This window comes from Sciurus vulgaris (assembly GCF_902686455.1).
Source record: "Sciurus vulgaris genome assembly, chromosome: 4".
NCBI classification, from domain to species: domain Eukaryota; kingdom Metazoa; phylum Chordata; class Mammalia; order Rodentia; family Sciuridae; genus Sciurus; species Sciurus vulgaris.
In genome coordinates this window covers 80,800,048-80,812,389 of record NC_136464.1, presented here as the reverse complement: position 1 = coordinate 80,812,389, position 12,342 = coordinate 80,800,048, and the positions used below count along the sequence as shown (strand labels likewise).

Sequence of the window (12,342 nt, the reverse complement as noted above, 5' to 3'; positions counted from 1 at the left end):
CTGCTTCTATCTTCTCTCTCTGAATTTGGTGATTTGTGATGCCAACATCATGTCATAGATGAAATGGCTGCTAGAGCACCAGCCATTCCATCTACTTTTCAGCCAGCAAGAAGGTGAAAGGGGGGAAGACAGGTAGAAAACTTCTAGGGATGCTTTCCAGAAACTGTATATACCACTTAGTCACAGGGACATGCTTGGCTCAGGTGTGAAAATGTCATCTTTATTTCAGACTGCTAAAATGGTAGGTCCTGTCAGGGTGGAAGAAGAAAGCAGACACCGAGACAAATTGTAGTCTCTGCCCCACTAACCTTCTATTTTATTGGGTAGTTCTAGTATTTTAAAAAAACAATAAATGTGAGAAAGAGTCAAAATCTCTACATAACTATAGTTTAATAACAAGAAGGATCTTTGAGTGTGTTTTTGTATTTTTTAAAACAAACATTCTTTTAGAGTTTTGATGTATCATTTGGTGGTTTCTCAGCATATCGTTGGGATTATGTTGTAAATGGTGGGTAAATGCCAATTTCTACTATTCCTCAAAGACTTTCTTAATTATTTTTTTGTCTACCAGGAAATCTAGTGGTTTTTTTTTTTTTTTTTAAGATAGTTGAGCATTTGGCATGTTTCCAGGAAGCCATAATACAAAGTTGAAACAGCTTTAACTTCAAACAGCTTTGTTTAATTTTTTTCCTGCACATTTTTCTAGATCTTTTCTTAGGACTGTGAACCTGGTAACAGCTCTGTGGCTAATAAATCTTATTCTCACCTACTTGTGCAAATGTTAATAGTATTTTCAAAATATTACTTGTATTTTTGCAGGAGGACTATTTAATTTTTGCCATTAGGATTTAAAACAAAAAAGGACAAAGGGCAATCTAACTTAAATAAGAATAAAAAAATTAAATTTTATTTAAGTAATGTATTTCACAAGTCATATATGCTTGTCATGAATAGGTAAGCAGCCTATGAACAATTTACATCTCTCCCCATTCAGCAAAGAACTGGAATTCTGTATCTCTGTCTGTGAATGGTTCAGTAAATTCAGTTTGGAAGGCAAAAATTAAGATACCTAAGTTTATTGAGGTCAACCACATTTTCCTAGTTCAATCTTACTTTAGAAAAGGTAATATCATATTTTACTCCTCATTTGCTCTTGTATCTGCTTCTTGACTGATTTAAAATTTGAAGAGGGAAGAGGATGATTTAGGTGTCCACATTCCCAGCAATCCTCAAGGGATGTTTGGATGATAGAGGGAAGCATGGGTGGCTGAGTGCTTCCAGAGTGGTCCAGAGTGCTTCCAAATGATGGGGCAGATAATCTATAGTTGTGTGCTGAGTGTACATACTGTCCCAAAGGATCATGTGTGAGATATGTAAAAAACAAAGAAAGGCATTCCTGTTCCAGTGAGGAAAGAGTCAGAGCCAGGCTTTGGGTGCATGTGGGAGGACTGAATGCAGCATATCCATCAGTCTCTTTTACAAGAGGGTGGGCCGATGGTGGTACAGGAGGAGAAAGTCAATGATTCAATGAAAAACGGATTCCCAGGACTTTTACATCTCTAGGTAAGGCCTCAGCCACATACTTATCAGTCTTCTTGGCTCCACAGTAAATCTGAACCTTGTTTTATAATAAAGATGGTGTTTATTTTGGTTTTAAACAATTAGGAGATAAATAAAATTCTGGGGCTGATTCCAGACAATAAACATGCCATTAGCAGAGCCTAAACTGGGATCGATTCTGGATTGGTACTTGGGAGTAAAATCGACCACGGGATTTTATCCAAGGGCTATCACGAAGCTACGACTCTGTTTCCAGTCACTCTTCTACCCGGTGTTCTATCACTCAGGATGAAATGATCATTCTCCTAATGGATTTGCGGAATTCAGTCTTGGTGGCTCCACAATGTCCACACAGATGCTCTAGTTAAAAAAGAAGAAAGCCTTTGGGTTGGTGCCTTTATTTTATTCTATGTATTATTAGTTTCCATCCAATGAAAGGGAAATATAACATTTCATTTTTCCCTTTGGTTTTCATCATGAACAGACACATTCAGAACTTTTACCAAGGCCAGTCCCTGAGAGTATTGTGCTACAGCTGTTTTTTATTCTTGCTCCTAGGTGGCCTTGCTGAAATACAGTTTTGCTCTTTAGATGCACAGATATTTGGTTGGAAAGTGTAAGTAAATTGAGGGGCTTCTAGTTTGCCTGAGTCAATCTGAATTAATTTAAAATGTTAGAAACTTACAAGTATTTTAGTCAAGCAAAGCAAATAAGCTCATTGTACTTTATTTTCTTATTTTTATTTTATACATACATTTTTTAGTTGGCAATGGACCTTTCTTTTATTTATTTACATGCAGAGCTGAGAATTGAACCCAGTGCCCTGCATGTGCTACTTCAGCCCTCATTGTACTTTAGATTTTCTTTTCCATAGAAACTTTAGAGGTAGTTTCACTGAATGCATTAATCTTATGATCAAGGAAACTAGGATGCAGAGATATTAAGCTATATTCCTAATATCATTTGTTATCCAGTATCATTACAATAATTAGAACTCAGCTCTTCCAGAGTTCAGTCCAAGAGTCCTTTTTTTTGTGTGCCAAGGGGAAAAAAAAAAGTTATTTTGTAGAATTGTGATTATTACACGGATGTCAACATGATTCAGATAAGCAAATCTATTATGGCAAATACCATTCCACTTGGTGGTGGAATGGTATGATTTTCCTCACATTGTAGCTCTTTGTGAGGTCCAAGAAATTTCCCCTGTCTCTGTCTCTGTCTGTCTGTCTGTCTGTCTCTCTCTCTCTCTCTCTCTCTCTCTCTCTCACACACACACACACATATACACAAGCACACAGACACACAAAAAAAATGAGTACCCTTCCTTCCAGTGGGCTCCCAGCTTCTCTTCCAGCGAAGCCTCCTTTTCTCTCTGGAAGAGATGATCATAAAGATGCTAATAAAATGAACATAGTTCAAGTGGCTGAATTTTTGTGAATCTTCTCTTATCAGCAATAGGGACCATAAAGTTTGCCTTGCAGAGGGTCTCAAGGACCTAACTCATCTCTGATCTCAGAACTGATACAAGCTCAAGTTGCTTGTGGAAACCTGTGTCCTTTCTTCCAAAGATAATAAGTAACAGACCCTGTGAGTGTCTGCTGAAAAGAAGAGAAAAGCGGCTGTCTGCCTTTGTATTCCCCAGGGAGTGAGAGCTATTGTGAGGAAGCAGACAGGCCTTGTGCTGCAGCCTGGCTCACAATGGCACATGCTAGTGACTAGAGACATAACATGGGGGCTGTGGCTCCTGCATGGCTGCAGCTATTGATACAAGTTGTGTTGACTTGTAGTTATTACGACTTCAATCGGGAAGCTGCATTCCAAATAGTAATCAGTACCATACAAATGGTTCCAATGTGCACTCCTCACCCTAATTAAACAAAATGTAAAGGCAATTAAAATACACATTTGAAAGCAAGTTGTCCTGCCTATGGAATAAATTATTTTCTTTTTTAGGTTACTTTACCACTTGACCAGAGTCAACGGAAGGAAAAGCAACATCCATTTTATTACTGATAGGAGGCAAGAATTTTCATATCCACAGATAAATTTAATGGGTACTCTCTTTCGTGTCTTTAGTGAAGTCTATTATATATACAAAGTGCCTTTCCATCTAGCATGATTAAATTGTGTGTTTTTGAACATGAATGAAACAAAAGCCTCATGAACAGAACTTAAAAACTGGGGAGCAACATAAATGAACCCTAATTCAGCACTTCCATTGTTTTTCAACTCTTGCATCTTGTGATTTTTGATATTAAAACCTATGCAAAATTAAGGATTTGTCTGTTATTTGTGAAATAATAAAAAAATTTCAAATTTTCTTGATTTTTTCTTTCTGGTGTGTTATAGATTACAAATCACCAGAAAATTTATGACATTAAAAAAACCAAAACTCAAAGATAATGGAAAAACTTAGTATCCATCAGAAATTGAATTATACATTACATTATGATTTATTGAATTAAAATACCATATTAATGTGAAATATATTTTGTGGTATTTGAAATTTTGTATTTTAAATACTTCTCTTGATTGATGAGAATTTCACCCAACCATACTACTTTACCACTGCATGCCTTACTTACAGAGGACTCTGAAATTTAACCCATTTTAACTCTATCTATATAGGTTAACTGAAGTGGAGAATTTTTATGATATTCTAGTTAATCTAGTCATTTTTTATTTTGCATGTGTTGAAGATGAAATAAAGTTTGTTTAATCATTATCCAATGAGTCAAGTAGAAGTTTCTTGTCTCTTCCTTTTACTGGTACTAATATACTTAGGTGGTATTGTTTTTTACTAGATGAGAAGTTTTCACATGTTTTTAGTTAACCTACTTTTTAAAAAACTCATATTTCCAGCAAAGAATGAAAAAGTAGAGGTGGAGAATGTAAAGGAATCTCTTGAAGAATGCTAATGTAAGGATACAGAATCAGGTAGCCTATAAAATTCAGGTTTTGATGAAAGGAAGCAACTTCAGATCAGTCTCTAAGTGTATTGAACATTTATTGCCTAGGTGATGACAACTCTTGAGAGGAAATAGACTTAAATCCTCAGTTCTTAAATTTTAACATAATAACTGGGCACCTGCTTATCAGTAGATTCCTGGGATCCCCCTCAGAGATTCTTTACCTCTGAGGTAAGGAAAGGAAATCTGCATTTTAAAAAAATTATTGGTGCATTGTAATTACACATAATAGCTGAATTCATTGCGATATTCATTGTGATTCATTGTGAATTCATTGTGATTCATTTATGCACATAGCATAAATCGGTCTTTGTCATTCCTTTGCACCTCCTCTCCCCACCCCCTATCACCTTTCTCTACTCTACTGATTTCACTTCTTCAGAACTCTCCAGTTTTAACAAGGAACCACCTGAGGCTAATGCAGGTGATCTGGAGACACACTTGAGACTTTGACTTAAGGCATAAGGACTTTAGGCTACATAGAATAATAAAACCAAAGGTATCAATTATCACCATAAAAAATTCTTATTTAGAGAAATATTTTGTAACAGTCACAAGCTACTTTTCATAAAAGGACTCTCCTACCCAAATAATCTTGGAAAACTTGTATAGTTTAATCAAAATTCAGAAATCTATGGTTATGTTAACTTGCAAAAAGGGTGTTGCAACAAAAACCCTCCAATTCTATATTTAAACCAATTTTATAAATGTACATAATCACAGAATCTGCTTTTATTTAAGCAAAATTCTTATTTATATTCCTTTGAACCTATTCCCAGAAAAACCACTTGGAGAAACAATAGGCTAATAAGAAATAGAATAATAGAAAATGTCTGAGTTTTTGGTTTGTTCTACAAGCACCTCCATTATCAAATGCCCCAAATGCTTAATAGTAAATATCTTTGCCTGTGAAGAAAGCTACTCAGGTGTTCTGGGTCTTATACAACGTTTTGTTGTTTTGTCTGTCTGACTGTTGTTTGAAAGATTCTGCTACATAGCTAGGGATATGTATTTGCATTTATATTTCCTTATCTTTTTCCCCTGTTATATTGGACTTCCTCTTAGCTATAGCAACTGGTGTTGAGTTGCCCAATTTAACTATTTCATTCTTATTCATGGTATCAAGCCATAGTCATACAGTTACCACTTTTGGACAGTGACAACTGTGACAAGAGTTTTAAAACTCTTCATAGAAAACAGTTTCTGAATTATTCCAAAAGAAGTTTGAAATCTTTTTATTATGCTATATGATTCAATCCCAACCAAATGAAGCCATCCTCTGTTTCCATATCTGGTTACAAAGCATCGAAGGCCTGCTGGAAGAAGTTACAGAAGTAGAATGAAGTCCATCACAGGTTGATGATTACTGACCTCAAAAGAGCCTTCAGCACGACCAGTTCGATTCTGCTTTCTGTGTCATGCATTCATCAGTAATAACTACATTCCCTTCATGAATGTAATTTTCTTTCTTCCCTCTACCTGGCTCTGAACCTCAACCTACTTCAGGAGAAAATAAAAGCCATAAATTGGCAACATCCTAAGGTGTAGAAATCTTCTCAGATCTGTACCATACTGTCACCTTTCCTTTTTATTGTGATAGAATAGTTTTCCATCTCTTTTATAAACTGATCCTGCCAAGGGTGTTTTGATTTCTTCACTTCACAGATCTTAAGGAAGAAATCTGAAGAGATGTGTCTTTTTTCTCATTAAATATATTTTTACCTACTGTGAACCAGTTGATATGGGTTCCAGGGATATATCTGTGAACAGATTAAAAATTTATGCCTTTCAAAAAATTAAACTACTGGAATATTATTCTTTACATTATAAATTGTCCCTTTTTTCATTTACACATGAATTCTCTCTTCTCATCGGGATCCTTCCTGTTTGGTTTTTCTCATTCAGTAATGTTAAACCAAACAAAATAAATCCTTTTCTCTCTCTATGTGACCCTGTCCCATTCTGTCATACAATAGCCACATTTCTTAAGATAAAGAACTGCCTGTAAGTGCTATTTCATTTTCTCTTACATTTATTCCTTGTTTACAATCTCACTTCTGTCTCCATAATTTCATGCCAATAGCTCTTACTTTGGACAATTATGGTCTTCAATGTTGCTATATTCCAGGATGCATTTTTCAGCGTTTTCTCCATTCTTCTCAGGAGCATTTGGCCCTGCCGACTACTCTCTCAAACATTCATTTACCATTTGTCTCTACAACATTTTCTCCTGTTTTCCACCCCTATGCTCATCCATTTCTGCCCTGTCCTACTGGAGTTCTTCATGCTTCCGTCTAGGTGCTTTTATTTCTTCTTTCACTCTCATTTCATTTAGGTCATTGGTTTCAAGTACTGCTTTATATAATAGTTACTCAAAATTGAAGGGAGATCAATAGAGTAGAGGAAAGGGGCCAGGAGGAAGGAAGAGAGTAGGGAGAGGGGAAATACTGGGGAGTGATGGTAGCTAAATTATATTGTTGTATTGTGCACATGTATGAATATGTAACAATGAATCCCACTATTACGTACAACTATACTGCACCAATAAAAATATGGAAAAATAGTTATTGGCAAAGTTATATCTCTGATTTTCTCTGATCTTGATAGGTAGCAATTAGATTTCTCATTTTAAAAATGCCTCAGAAGCACATCAAACTGAACATATCTAAATCAAAATTTATGACTGTAAAGACTCTTAATCTTGTTTTTCCTCCAATGTTCTCTGCCTTCTGAAAGGCAGAACCCTAGTAGCCCAGCTGGGCATGGTGGTGCATGCCTACAATCTCAACTATCGGGAAGTCTGAGACAGGAGGTTCTCAAGTTTGAGGCCAGTCTTGGAAACTTGGTGAGACCCTGCCTTAAAAAGTTAAAAAGGCGTCCCGGCTTGATCGCGGCGCCAAGCCTGGTGGTGGGGCAAGGTCTGGGCAAGCGCGTGGCTGCCCACATCCAAAGGACCCGCGAGCTTGAGCAGCGCCAGGCCGGACTCCGGCGGCAGCTGGACGCCTTCCAGTGCCTGGGCGAGCTGACAGGCCCAGAGGACGCCCTTGCCCGCTACATGGAGGGCAATCGCCAGCGCTCCAGGTACCTAGCAGTGGAGTGCTTTCGGCTGGAGCGCCCGGGCGCAGAGGCGCAGCGCGTGCTCAACGAGTTTCGGAGCAAGTATGAAAATGAGTGTGAATGTCAACTGGTGCTAAAAGAAAGGCTTGAATGGCGTAACAAGGAAGCTGATGAAGCCTTGTTGCATAATCTACGCCTTCAGCTCGAAGCTCAGTTTCTTCTGGACGATATCATTGTAGCCAAGGACAGGTACAAAAAGAATCTTCTGGAAATTCAGACCTATATTAGCATCCTGCAGCAGATCATCCAAAACGCTCCCCAAGCATCCACCATCACCTGTGGGATGAGGAAGGAGAAGCTCCTGACTGAACAGGAAGTGCCGCCCTGCAGTCAGCTGGAGGAGGGCCAGGAGGGGCTCTCCCACCTGCAGGCACAGAAGACTGAGCTGCAGGCCCAGACAACGACCCTGGAACAAGCTATTAAAAACGCCCACCAGTGTTATGATGACGAGATTCAGCTTTACAACGAGCAGATCGAAAGCCTGAGAAAGGAGATCGAAGAGGCTGAGCGGACACTGGAGAAGTCTTCCTAAGACTGCCGGCAGCTGGCCGTGGCCCCGTAGTCTCTGAGGAACGAGCTAGACTGGTATCATCAGATCATTGAGATCGAAGGCAACAGGCTGAGCTCCGCCTTCATTGAGACTCCCATCACCCTATTCACCCCAAGTCATGGGGCCTCTCTTAGCCTGGATCCAGTGGGAAAGATCTTACTAGGGCTCTGCAGGATATAAGAGCAGCAAAACCAAGACAAAAAGGCCTCCCCAAGAACATTCCAAGGAGAAAGGAGATTATAGCTCAAGATAAAACAGGTGAAACTCTGGAAGATGCACCATTAAAAGGTGCGGAAGATACAAAACCAGTGCAGATGATACTTGAAGAGGAAGATGAATCTAAGCTTGAATTGGGATGGAGAAGCAAGGCCCCTAACACAAGAAGGGGGTCCAGAGGATGTGCCAGATGGGGGACAGATAAGCAAAGCCTTTGGGAAGCTATGCAAGATGGTCAAGGACAAAGTGAAAGACACCAAAGAGCCTTTGCCTGAGCCCTCTGCTGACCTGTACACCTAAGGGTGGCATGTGCTAGTCACAGGGGATGCTAGTTATGTGGTCCCTGGGTTCTGTTCCTCCTTCATCCCAGCCAAGGGTGGAGTAGTGATTTCCACTGAAGAAGACTCTCTGCAATGTGACAGCCATGAGGAGCCCACTCCTGAGCTTCGCATGCCACCTTTGGAGAATGGAGAGGAGGGTCCCCAGGGGAAAGAAGATGAACACCCAAACAACCAGCAGGCTATAGACAAGGAATTTGGGACAAATTCCAAAGACGTGAAAGGTCCTGGGGAGAAAGATGATGGCCATAAGGAAGAGGAGAAGTCTAGGAAACCCTTTCCTGGGATACCTGGTTCAGAGAGACTGACTGGTGTGTACCAGTCTCAAAGGCCTGGGGCCAAAGAAGGTGACTAGCGGGTCCTGGGAATAAGAGCAGCAGCCTGCTAGATAAAAGCCCTCCCAGGGCACTGACTTTCAAGAAGGTGGAAGTGGTGGAATCCACTGAGAAGATTTCAACAGAGAGCATTCAGACATATGGAGAAACTGCTGTAATTGTGGAGACCGTGATTGGGAAGACAAAGGCAAACAAGAAATTGGAAGAGAAGGGCTCCTAACATGCCCAGGCTCAATAGCAGAAAATGTTCTTGGGGCCACCATAGGGGAAATGCTTTGATATTTTAGAACAAAAGATAAAAGAGTGGGGGTTTCTATTTGAGTTAGATCATGGTGGACCCATCTGGCACTGTCAGTGAACCTTCATTAAAGCATTTTCTTTGCTTGCACACACATAAAAAAAAATTTAAAAGGAGATGTTAAATATTTCTTCATATATTTTTTGACCATTCATATTTCTTATTCTGTGAAGTGAATGTTCAGTTCCTTAGTCCATTTGTTCATTGGATGTTGTTTGTTTGTTTGTTTGTTTTTTGGCATTAAGTTTCTTGAGTTCTTTTTGTACCCTGGAGATTAATGCTCTATAGCAATCAATTCACAATAGCCAAGCTATGGAACCAAACTAGGTTCCATACAACAGATGAATGGATAAAGAAAATGTGGTATATATACACAATGAAATATTACTCAACCTTAAAGAAAAATGAAATTAATGGTATTTGCTGGTAAATGGATGGAACTGGAGAATATCATGCTAAATGAAAAAAGTCAGTCCCAAAAATCCAAAGGCAGAATGTTCTTTCTGATATGTGGATGCTAACCCACAACAAGAGAAAGGAAGATTAGAAGTTCATTGGACTAGAAAAGGGGAATGAGGGAATGGGAGTAGAAAAGATAGTAGAATGAATTGGCATATCTTTTCTGTCATGAATACATGACCAATATAACTTCACATCTTATACAGCCACAACACTGGGATCCTAATTGGAACAAGTTATATTTATTCTATGTATGTATAATGTGTCAAAATACACCCTACTGTCACGTATATCTAGAATGAACAAATAAAAAATAAGTAAAAAAGGACTGATGATATTTTCTATATATTAGCTCAATTTTCACTTCCTCATGGAAGCTTTCTCCCTTTCCTGAATCGGGTCTCTCCTTCTCTTTCTTTCTCCTTCCATCCATCCCCTCTTTCATACATTTCTCTTTCATTGTACTTGTGATCATATATTTACTTACATGATTATGTGAGTCATGATTTTCTTTCACTAACTCATAGCTCTGTAAGGTCAAGAGCTGTGAATGTTTTGCTCAGTGATTGTCAGTAGCAACTAGTAAGTACTTGGTTCTTTGTAAAGTATAGAAAATAATTTTCAATACTGTTACTCAAGATATTTTGGCAGAAAAATGAGATTATGCCAGTGGTTTAGATATTTAATATCAAGTGGTTTGAATTGCATTATTGCTTATGCCAATAAAATGTCTATATCTGCTAAGTGATGAATCAGGACAATCTTTCAGGTTTCACCTGCAGCTTCCTTCTCCCATTTTGAAAATTTTTATTTCTCATTCTTTGAACTCATTCTATAGCTTCGTATTCTAAAACACATTTTTGTAGGTTATGGGTGACAATTACTTTTTAAAACTGAATCATAGGGAAATCATTGATATTCTCCAGGGTAAGTATGAACTTGCAGGAGAAAGAGGCTCCAGGTTCTGAAGGGTTCAGATGAAAAGTAATTGCTCTGAATGTTTATTTTCTTTAGATTGTCATTATTTATTTCTTTTTTCCATGTCGTTGAAATGAAAAACTTCTCCTGTACTAAAGAGCTATCTTGATAAGGTTTGCTATACTCCAGTATGATATATTTGTAAATATATGACATAAATATATTTGTAGTTATATTTTATGTTTATATATAAGCATATTATATGTAAATATAATTCCCAATATAAATGTTATATAATAATATATTGTGATCATGATAATAAGATTATAATACATATATTTCTATTTTTATATTATATATCATGATCTGACATCCACAATTACCCCTTGGTGTTCCCATGACCTCTGTGTATACCAAAATTTGCAGATGCCTAAATCCCTTATATAAAATGACACTGTATTTGCAAATAATCTACACACATCATCTCTTATACTTTAATCTTATCTAAATTATTTATAATACCAAACACAAACTAACACAATAGAAATGCTTTATAGTTAATTATACTGTAACATTTAGAAAATAATGAAAAAAGATCTGTATGTGTTCAGTACAGACATCTTTTTTTTTTCCTGAGTATTTCCACCTGCAGTTTGCTGAATCTATGGAGGAAGAACTCATGATTCTGAAGAGATGACTGTATTCACTCATATATAAATATTTATACACTTAATTGATTATATGAATGAGTCAGTGATAAGCAAGGGTTGATAAATGTGTGAGGTTAGCCAGGAACCAAGGAATCTTAAACTGTAATTTCTACCTAAAATTTCAATATTCTGTTTGGACTCAGAAGTAAGAACATTATGTATAAAGCATTCTTTATTCGTTCAATTTTTTTTTAGTTAAACATAAACGCAAGGTAATCATAAAGCAAGATAATTTATATACCTTATTCTTGGCAGTGGAATCAGGCACTACAGAGAGGAATTCCAACAACCTGCCTGAGATTTAATAAAAGCAGTGGAAGGGATTTTCATATTGAGGATTTTCCATCTAAAAAAATACAACTTTTTCTTGTTCTTGAACCAAGAGATTCTGTAGAAAAATGGGAAATTTTCAAGAAAAAACAACCATACATGTTAAAAAAGTAAGAGCAACCAATATTAACATTTTTATGTATTTACTTGGCAAAAGGGGTAATATCGAACATGTTACTTATAACTTGAAAATATCACATGAGATATTATCTATGTCAAAAGTTATTCCTTTATGACATACTCTTTAATGGTTATAACCCTGTTGTGGATGAACCATGATGAATTTAAACAATTGTAGGATGATGGGGAATATTACGTTTTGGATCAGAAATTTCCCCCAAAGAATTAGTTCCAAGTGCAGCCATGTTCAGAGGCAGGGCTTTGGGAAATGATTGGATCATGAGGGCTGTGACCTCATTAGTGTATTAATCAATTGGTAGGTAAATGAACTGATGAGAGGTGGTGGGGTCTGTAGGAGGTATGACCTGGTTGAAGAGAGTGGATCCTTGTGAGTATGCCCTTTGGAATTATAATTTGTTCTG

General features: G+C 37.5%; 1 pseudogene across 1 annotated transcript; it reads left to right on the top strand.

Annotated features, from left to right (window-relative positions):
• The first annotated feature begins 2,656 nt into the window (after positions 1 to 2,656).
• On the top strand, positions 2,657 to 9,438 carry LOC306660240 (filensin-like; annotated as a pseudogene). Its single transcript has 2 exons — positions 2,657 to 2,713; positions 7,396 to 9,438. The product of its transcript is annotated as a filensin-like (transcript).
• The last annotated feature ends 2,904 nt before the right edge of the window (positions 9,439 to 12,342 follow it).